We start from the raw sequence: 11439 nt of genomic DNA on the forward strand, positions 1-11439 counted from the left end.
ACAGCAAGAAGGTCGCTGGGTCGCTGGTTCGAACCTCGGCTCAGTTGGCGTTTCTGTGTGGAGTTTGCATGTTCTCCCTGCATTCGCGTGGGTTTCCTCCGAGTGCTCCGGTTTCCCCCACAGTTCAAAGACATGTGGTACAGGTAATTTTCTGTAGTGTATGAGTGTGTGTGAATGTGTGTGTGAATGTTTCCCAGAGATGGGTTGCAGCTGAAAGGGCATCCGCTGCGTAAAAACTTGCTGGATAAGTTGCCGGTTCATTCCGCTGTGGCGAACCAGGATTAATAAAGGGACTAAGCCGACAAGAAAATGAATGAATGAATTTAAATTAAATAAGTAAATAAAAAAAATATTTAAAAAATAAATAAGTTTAAAAAACATACATTAGGCATTTGCTAATGCTGATGTGTCTCACAATTCGAGTTTATTTTGGAGTCTAAATAAACTACACTAAAAAAACTTTCTGCACAATTGTTGCAAACAATTTACATGAGTTGAATTTAGACAAACAAATAAAATTTTGTAATGATCACTTATCTTAAAAAATCTTTCAACCTTATTTATCTGTGAACCTTAACGCTAAATAAATCACATGTTGTTGTGATTTATAATTAATTTTAGTCAAATTCTGCACATATGACATCATAAACTAATACAGTTGAAGTCAGAATTATTAGCCCCCCTTTGATTTTTTTTTTTTTTCATTTCCCAAATTGTGGTAAACAGAGGGAAAAAAATCACAGTATGTCTGATAATATTTTTTCTTCTGGAGAAAGTCTAATTTATTTTATTTTGGCTAGAATAAAAGCAGTTTTTAATTTATTAAAAAACATTTTAGGGACAAAATTATTAGCCCCTTTAAGCTATGTATTTTTTCGATAGTCTACAGAAGAAACCATTGTTATACAATAAGTAGCCTAATTATTCTAACCTGCCTAGTTAACCTAATTAACCTAGTTAAGCCTTTAAAGTCACCTAAGCTGTATAGAAGTGTCTTGAAAAATACGTAGTCAAATATTATTTACTGTCATCATGGCAAAGATAAAATAAATCAGTTATTAGAGATGAGTTATTAAAACTATTATGTTTAGAAAGAAAATCCTCTCTCTGTTAACTAGAATACGAGGAAAAAAAATAAACAGGGGCTAATAATTCAGGGGGGCTAATAATTCTGACTTCAACTGTATAAACACGGATTTAACGTTTGAGTTCTAGGTGTTGCGAACAGGATGTGTTTCATATTCTTACTGAACACTGAAGGTGTTACAGCTTTTCTATCAGCTAGTCAGTCACAAAGACATCACAAAGGCTGCAATATGAACTACTTGTAATAAGTGGAAAGTAATTGCTCAATTTAGCCCAAAAAAGGCGTGCGAATGCAATCCTGCATGTAAAAATCTGAAGAGAAAAGAAACACCAATCTAATGTTAGCAAACGTGTCAAGAATCTCAGCAGAAAAGAGCGTGTTCCACTGAGGGAGAGCGAGAGTTTCAACAACGACAGACTTTAATGCAATTATAGTAAAGCATCCAAGTCTAGAAACACACTCCAGCCGCTCTTGTGGAGATGAGACGTGCCCCTGAAGAATATCATCTGCGAATCCCACCCAAAAAAAAAAAAGAGAGAGTGTTTAAAAAAGAAAGGTTGGAACGAGTCTTAAAAATTACAGAGGGGGGGAGGTTGCAGCCCTTTTTCCCTGCAGCTCTGGTGGTGCTGTGTTAATTCTTACTCTCTCTCTCTTAAATCGAACCCCTTGAGGTTCCAGAGTTGCTGCACCTTTCATTAGTGTCGGCTCCAGTCTTGCTGTCCGGGCATCATTAGCAATCTCAGAAATCAGCGTCTGACGACGGGCCATTCTTCATCTACCTGTCCGCCTGCATGGCCACCAGCAACCCCCCATCCTCGCTTCTCCACCCGTCCGCCATGCACACTCCAGCTGTATATATACATACAAATGTTCTGAATGCACACCGGTGCGCACGGGGCCGAGGAGGAACACGGCCACCAACGACCCCCTTTCTCTCTTTTTTTTCCACTCCAACTCTTTCTGTCTTTGTAAAGCTGGCTTGCTGCAGAGACAATGATATATTGTTACAGTGGTGACCAATTACACAACAACATTATAGTTAATGCAATCAAAGTACAAACAAATGTAAGTCAATTAATACATATTATTTTATACATAGAACACCGTTCATAATGTGAGTATTGTCAATCATATGTTTTATCATCATCATCATCATCATCATCATTATTAATATTGTTATTATGACTGTTATTATTATTATTATTTCCAAGTAAAATTCATACATGTATACATAAAATGTATATTTAATATTGCAATATTTACATTATATTTCAATAATATTTTATAGATAATAATAGTAGTTAATTAACATTAGATCAGGATGCATAAACAGCATAAAGACAGGATTTAACATACTTTTTCAATATGTAACTAACACTTTTAATAATTAAATAATAGATTAAATAGTGACATCAATAAAAATAAAATGTATATAATAAAATATATATTATATTTAATTATTTTTAATTATATGTAACTTATGCACATAGTAAAAACGTACAAAGTACATGAATATGATTTTAAATATTTATGTTAGGAATATGAATGTAAATATGAATAACTGAAGTGACTATTTATTTTTTTTATTATTTAAATAACATAATACATTTATTTAAATATTTATTTAATTATTTACCTTTTTTCAGTATGTTAACCAATATTTAATTTAAAGTATTAAATAAACACATACAAATAAATTAACTGCATATGTGTGTATATTAATTTTTTATATAAAAAAATAGATATTATTTAATAAATTTAAATAAAGATTGTATTTAAAATAAAAAAATATATTAAATAAATAAAAAATATATTAAATATAGAAACTTATTTAGCCAATATACATACTAACAAACTAAAAACAGACAGAACTTAAGTACGCTTGTGTGAAATAATACTCATTTTTAATATAAAAATACATATATATATTATTTATTAAATATTAGAAACACATTCTATGTAAATCAAAAAAAATATTAAATAAAAATAAATAAATGAACTATATTAAATAAAGTAACTTATTTAGCCAATATACATATTAATAAATAAATAACAGACAGAACTTAAGATATTTATCTATAAGATTGTGAACTAATATTTGAATAATATAAATAAATTAAGTGCATATATGTGTAAATAAATGTTTAATATACACAATATATTTTATTTAGTAAATATTAAATAAAGATTCTATTTAAATAAAAAAATGTTAAATAAAGATAAATAGATAAACTATATTAAATATAGAAACTTATTTAGCCAATACATATACTAACAAACAAACAGCAGACAGAATTTAAGGTATTTATCTATATGGTTGTGTAAAATAATATTAAAATAATATCATTAAATTAAATATATATGAAGTTTTCATTGTTAAATAGACCTAATAAAACACATTTAATCATATAAACACACTTTAATATACATGTGTATGTAGTTGTAAAATCAAAATAACGTGTGTGTGTGTGTGTGTGTGTGTATATACACACAAAAAATAATAGTGAGCATTTTAATATAGCACAACTTGCCAATGTTTTGTGTGTGTGTGTGTGTGTGTGTGTGTGTGTGTGTGTGTGTGTGTGCACTTCCTCTAAACTGTACTGCCCTCTATTGGATATCAAACAACACAAGAGTGCTGGAAGACAGGAGAGAATTTCCTTAGTCTCTCCACACACTGAGGCATGTGTGTTTTTACGTTGCTTTTATCCGGACGTCTAACACAGTAATTGCAATTGATTAAAATCCCTACTCTTCAGAATAAATCCGTTGTATTCTGGACTGTTGCCTAAATGAATCCCAGCAACATATAAACTCAAGTGCATCCAATGCAAATGACAAGGCGCTCCGCAATTACACAACTGATTGTTTACCATGCTGCTGATACGTGGTGCGTCTTTAATTACTGAGAACGATCAGTTGTCACTTTGTTACTAGAGAAGTGTGATGTTTACATGAGCTCTGCTACTTCCAGCTCTTCGTTCCCTGCTCTCCGCACATGTTATTAGGCCCACATTTTCTTTGCACACCTCATTATCTCATTGCGTTTCTGTTTAAATATTTGCTTTTGGATCGAGTTGTGCCGGTTAGCTTAAAATGTGTCATTTCCTGTTCTCAGGAGTTCGCTCGATCTGCCCCATAACATATAAACAGACCGCACCTCTGCTGACATCACCGCGAAACACGAGTCTGAGAGTTAACAAGAAATCCATCCAAACCATAAAGCATAATTAGAGCTGAGCAAAAACACACCAGGGTTTCAGAGGAACAGACCACGGAGCCTCAGGATCTGCAAGGAAACCCAGATACTTAAAGTGGGATGCGTTTAAATAACCCAAATGAACGTTTCGAGCTTGTCCCAGTGATTGGCGTGTCGTTTTTTAATGGCTCTACATTAAATATCCTCTGCCAGGCTTAGTTTAACTGAGGCAGCATTTTACAAGTGTGGCTTTGCTAAACTTGTTTCCACATTTTTACAAGGTCATTAACTCATGTAATGAACTCTAAACGCACTGCAAACAACACTTGATTAGAAACACAAGCATGCAGTGCATTTCTGTATTTAATTTAAGCATTATGTCAATGAGTTATGACATCTGTTTTTCGCTTTGGGTCGCGTATGTGTGGGTTTTGGGTTTGCGCAGAGAGCAACTCGCGTTCTTTTCCACCCGCAAACACATTAACGTCCTGGACTGGATATTGTCCTTCAACACAACAGATGCTTCCTTAAAGGGCCGGCTCTTTTGGGGCAGAGTTTGGCCCTGCTACAGACCCCTTCCACCCCCCCTGCTGCTGTCCCTTTAAATCATGCTTTCACGGACATTAAAAATAGAACAAATCTGAACAGAAGACATGCAGAAACGGTCAGATGGTGTAGAATGAGGCGTTCGGTTTACACTTAAAGCATCTAAAAGCTAAAAACACAATCATGGGTCATGTCATGCTAATAAAAATATGCTTTGCTAATGAACATTTCATTTTAGAAATGTACTGAAATGATTGGAAGAATAATTTAAATGTTCTCAGAACACTCCAAAACAAGTAACATTCATTCATTCATTCATTCATTCATTCATTCATTCATTCATTTTCTTTTCAGCTTTGTTCCTTTAATAGTCTGGGGTCGGCACAGCAAAATGAACCGCCAGCTATTCATGCATATGTTTTACGCAGCAGATGCCCTTCCAGCTGCAACCCAGTACTGGGAAACACCCATACACACTCATTCACACATACACATACACTGACCATGTTAGCTTACCCAATTCATCTATAGTGCATGTGTTTTGACTGTGGGGGAAAGCCGAGCACCCGGAGGAAACACATGCCAACATGCAAACTCCACACAGAAATGCCAACTGACCCAACTGGGACTCGATCCAGTGACCTTCTTGCTGTCTAGCGACAGTACTAACTATTGAGCCACCATGGCACCCTATTGTCACATTGATTCTTGATAAATAATTATAATATGATAGATGTAATGCCCTATAAAACAGCTTATTATTATTATTGCCAAGAGTTGTGCTTAATATAATACATGAAACAAGAAATGGATTTTGGATTCGAAACAGTGAACTTCTTGCTGTAAGACGATCTTGCAACCCACTGTGCCACCCTGACCCCAAAACAAGTAACGGTACTTTTTGTTAAAATGCTAAACAATTTAAAATATTAATAAATATATTTATTCATTCGATATTATTAAGCTTAGTGACTTTATTTATCAAGGATCGCCACAGCGGAATGAACCGCCAACAGACATTTAACTGACTACAAGAAACTTTGCAAGTACATGTCAACCTACACTATCCCTAACCCCAACCTAACAGTCCACTTATAACCTACTGAGAATTAGCTAACATACAGATGCAATGTAACCTAAATTCAACAAACGGACCATCAAAATAAAGGTGTGACAATATATTTTAGTCTTTATTTTAAAGATAATTTCTTTAATTGAAAACAATTGTAATGTCATTTTTTTCCTCACCATTTTCTATCCTCTCTAATTTTCATGCATTATTTATTTATTGTCTGTTACACTAATTTACCTGAAAAACCTCTATATGTAAATGCCATCTGGTGTGATTGTCTTCCTAAAACTGGCGTAGTTCATGCTGTCATCAGGGCTCAGTTGCTGAATAATGAGGGACGGTTGATATGCAAATGTGGTCACACGTTAAAGTCAACATGAAAACAAAATTGACCCTCTTTACCTTCTTAATGCACATTCCTGGTCTTTTTTCTTTTTTGTCTTTTTTGGTGAACGATTCATTGATGCCAGGTCGTCTTCAAAATCTTCATCTGAATTTAGCAAGCCAGAAAATGACTTCCCTTTTCAGCTAATCCTTTGTTTTCAAACCCCCTGATCGCCTGCAGTATGTTTTTAGCATCCAATCAAATCTTATCTAATCTAATCCAACCAATAATATTAACGGGAAAAATCTATTTCTAACCTACATTACTTATATATTAATTATTAATATGCTTTTATTATATATTAATAAGTTTAGTGTAGCATTTGAAGAGTCCCATCTGTAATTTTCTTCTACAATGACCATTTTTCTCAGCCTCTTATGTTTATCTACAGATTTTTCATATTAAAAGTGATGAAAATAACCTATTCTTTGCCATAAAAGTGAAATTACTAAGAAAAATGCTAATAATAGAAGATAATTTGGGATGGCACTTTTTTGTGGTTTTGGTTCTTGGTTTTAGGTTTTGGCGTCTGAACTCTTCATATGTAGATCTAGTTTCAATCAGTAATACAGATAAAGACAATCAATAAAGTACAACTAGCCATAAACATTACAGTCGGAAAATGCTAACCAACACTTACCAACACTTTCTTTTTTAATGAATAATGTGAAGAATTATTACAATTTAAAGTAACTTCTCTCTATTTTCATATACTATTGAATGTAATATATTATTTTGATATCAAAGCTGAACTTTCGGCATCATTACTTCAATGTTTATTGTCATATTCATTCATTCATTCATTCATTTTCCTTCGTCTCATTTCCTTATTTATTAGGGGTCGCCACATCAGAATGAATCGCCAACTATTTCGGCATATGTTTTACGCAGTGGATACCCCTTCCAGCCGCAACCCAGTACTGGTAAACACACACACTTTCGCATCCACACACTACGGCCAATTCATTTATATGTCTTTGGACTGTGGGGGAAACCGGAGCACCCAGAAGTAACCCACGTGAACACAGGGAGAATATGCCAAATCCACACAAAACTGACCCAGCCGGGACTCGAACTAGTGACCTTCTTGCTGTCTGGTGACAGTACTAACCACTGAGCCACCATGCCACCCTACTGTCACATTGATTCTTGATAAATAAGTATAATATGATAGATTTAATGCCCTAGAAAACATATTACTGTTATGGATGCCAAGAGCAGTGTTTCATACAATACAGGAAACAAGAGAAAAATGTATTTGAAATTAATTTTTTTTGTAAGTTAGCTATATCACATTAACCTCGCTTTAAAATGATAGTGTATTTTAACAGCAAAATTCACATAAAAGTACGGAGAGTAAAAGAAAATACAGTGAAAACTACACTGTAAAAAATGCTGGGTTCCACTCAATTGATTGGTGTTGGGACAACATGAAGGTACATCAGTTTTTATTTTACAAATCTAAGTAGACTGAACATAAAACAATTAAGTTGTGCCAAAACAAACTCAAAAAAGTGTGTTGTTTCAGCCCATTTTAAATAAGGAGATTGAACAAACAGCAAACGTCATTTTTTGATTGTACATTGTAAAAAAAAATGCTGGATTCCACTCAATCCATTTGTGTTGGGACAACACGAATCAGTTAAGTTAACTTATTAGTTTATACAAAATTAAGTTAATTCAACAAAACAATTCATGCAAGGTTCAGACTGCACGATTATAGCCCCGAGGTTTTGAAAAATCGTCAGCAAATCTGTGCTCGCTCATTCACAGAGTGAATATATACATGGACATCGGTAATCAAATTATTTACCTTAATCCGAATAAGACAATGATATGATTAAGGTGCTTACTTAAGTTTGCTTTTACAAACGTTCTTTTCATAATCCCGTTTTAAATATTATAGCACATAATTTGATTAATGTCATTGTGTCATAGCGTCATCCAACGTTTCCTCCGGAGTTTCATTTTTAATTTGTTGACTTTAACTGCAGTTCGGCAGTTTCAGTTCTATTCAGGAACATTTTATGCATGCCCATGTGACAAACCAGATGTTGGATGCGAGTATGAACTGGAAGAGAGTTGTTTTAATGGAATTTGATAACACACACCGTATGGTAAAAAAATCTTGGAAGTTGCAGAGAATAGTGTCAAACAGCCGTGTGTGTATAGACTATCCCGTCAAAAAATCCGGCGAATATCCTACACAACAGTAAAAGTTTGCTTGCGGTGTTTACATGTCTGTATTGCACTTCAATAAAGCGACTATAATCTGCATACTCCACATGTCCTAATGTGATAATGGGATTTCTCTTTAGTTTGATTTTGATCTTAATTGGATTAACATTCATGTTCACATTATAGTCTCTTGATCAGAGTATTGCCTTAAATTGCATTACAATCAGATCTTTGGTGCCCATGTAAACCTACTCAGTGTAAACTATCAAAGATGCAATCTGAGAATCGCCAATGAGTCGCCGACACGATATTTGGCATGCGATTCAAAATGTGTTTAAGTTGCCCAATGAAATCTAAAGAATTGTGTTGTTTCAGCTCATTTTAAATAAGCAGTTTGAACAAGCAACAACCAATATATATTTTTGAGTGTATGTTAAATACACACGTACATATTCAATCATTCATTCATTATTCATTCATTTTCCTTTAGCTTAGTCCCTAATTTATCAGGGGTTGCCATAGGGGAATGAACTACCAACAACCAACTGTTTTACGAAGCAGATGCACTACTAGCAACAACCCAGTACTGGGAAAACACTTGCATATTACTGGGACATTTTATTGTTTGATTTTAAGGATGTTTTCTGCATAGTTTTGTACACAAGCAAATTTCTGCAAGTAAAATCCTACACTGTAAACCAGGGGTTCCCAAAATTGTCAGCCCACAACCCCCAAAATAATAATGCCAGTGACTCTCGACCCCCACATTCTTCAGAAGTGGTCTACAAATGTTGCACACACAACAATAGGCCTATATAAACACGAGCACATTGACAACACAAAAAAAGGCTATAATTTATTTAGTCATGTATTCATTTGTTGAATTTAATATTAACCTTCCCAAATGAGACTGGTGGGACAATGTTTTCAGCACTAGTCTATTCTTGGTTTCATTTTAGAGACCGCCTCTCTGAGATCATCCTCAGTGTTCAGTTTTGGCCTGTATTTATTTTTAATGTATTTGTTTGCCATAAAGGTGTCAGAAAGTTTAACTTGGTGCTATAAAATCAATCTGCTGCAGCTGAAGTTATTGCGATGTTGTTAATCTAATGCAATCCTTAAAAAAAAATAAGGTGATGATTATTTTCATCTTCTGTAGGTTATGAATAAAATACGGTAATTTTGATTGTTTAATAACATTTATTTGACTTTTAAAAATCACCAAGCGACCCCCTGTCATAGTCCTAGGCCCTCCAGGGGGTTCTGATCCCCACTTTGGGAACCACTGCTGTAAACAATGCAGGGTTCCACACCATTGTCCCAATACAAACCAATTAAGTTATTTTAATCGTTTTTACAAAATTAAATTGATTGAACATAAAACAATTAAATTGTCCCAAACAAATTGTCCTGTTTCAGCTAATTTTAAATAAGTAGCAGATTTTTTGTGTATATTTGAGTACCTTATAAACATCACTCCAGCTCGATTACACCCTCTTCAGCAACAGATATATGCATATACGAACATCCAGTGATATCCATGGCCAGCTCAGCTTTCAAGTGCCCTACAAGGCCACACATGACCCATACGCCCAACATGCAAGAGGAACAGAACGAGGCCCGGGACGGAGAAGAGAAGCGAAGAGGAAGGGTTTGTTTGTGCTGTGTGGAGAACGAGATAAGCTGGATTGAAACTGAGAGACTCCTCCATATCTAAATGTAATCTCAGCACTGGATGAGGTGAATACAGTATCAGAGCACGGGATTGACGTTTGTGAACGATACTGACCGAAAAAAAAGAGGAAGAGACGAATAACATATCCTACCTCGTTCAGCCTATTTTATAATTTTTTTTTTTCCATTCTTCAGGGTGGATTTTTATCACTTTAAGTGCATTTCTTCAATCTAAATGCCGGAGTTTCCAGCTTTTAAAAGTTGCATCAGATTAGAAAGAGGAGTCGTGACAAAAAGAGAATTACATGATGAATTAGATGGGGCTTTTTTCTTTCTATAATGCTATATTCTCACAGGACAATCTGATGATTTGAAAGCGATATCGGTTAGTGTGAAACTTCCTGCGAGTCCTCAAAGTACAAGTGAATCCTAATCGTGCCACGGCTATTCAGGTTGACCTTTTGACATGTAACTCAATTACTCGTGATTAAGCATGGGACGATAACTGTTTTTAAGGTATACCATGGTTTGGATAAGTCAAGCTTTTAAAACCGCCAACATTTTTTGCTAAGGTATATGTAAGATTTTTTTATTGACCTTTTTTCAGCTTTTTAAGAAAACAGTATCACCAGCTGGAAAAAAATATAGCCAAAGACGCCATTTCTAATTATAAAGAAATCGGTGTTTTTGAAACTAATGAAGAGAGCAGCCTGACAAGTTTACTGCTAAAAATTATGTTAAATGTTTCTCAAAATAAAATATAATGTGTTCAAAGGGGATTTTGTTGTTTTTTTCAGGATGTCAGCAGGGTCTTAACATGACTTTAAAAAATTACATAAATTAAAGGCCTTAAAAAAGTATTAAATTCACTGAAATTTGCTGTTGTGGGTCTTAAATACTTTTAAACAGGTCCTAATTTTCACTTATTGTCAATGTAAAGCTATAGCCAATCAGTACAACCAACAAATCCATCTAAAAAGAAGGTTTCACAAAATTAACATTTATTAACTATTTAACAGTCTGGTTTAATTGTCTTCCTTACATCCTTACAATAACATTTCTTTAAAAGTTCTCCATGTTTTCATGCATATATTTATGTTGTGCATAAATGATGTTTATTATAGCTTTTAAAACTGTGAGACATTCTGATTGTCTTTAATTTAATATTGTTTATGCTACATTGCATTCATGAGAAATATTCAGTTTTGGTTTGATTTTCAGAAGACTTTTAGATTAGTATCTCATTGTCAGTGTCGATTAAAAAAATGACACCAAAAAAATTACTGTTTTTTTATACA

This window comes from Danio rerio, chromosome 12 (genome assembly GCF_049306965.1).
Source record: "Danio rerio strain Tuebingen ecotype United States chromosome 12, GRCz12tu, whole genome shotgun sequence".
NCBI classification, from domain to species: Eukaryota; Metazoa; Chordata; class Actinopteri; order Cypriniformes; family Danionidae; genus Danio; species Danio rerio.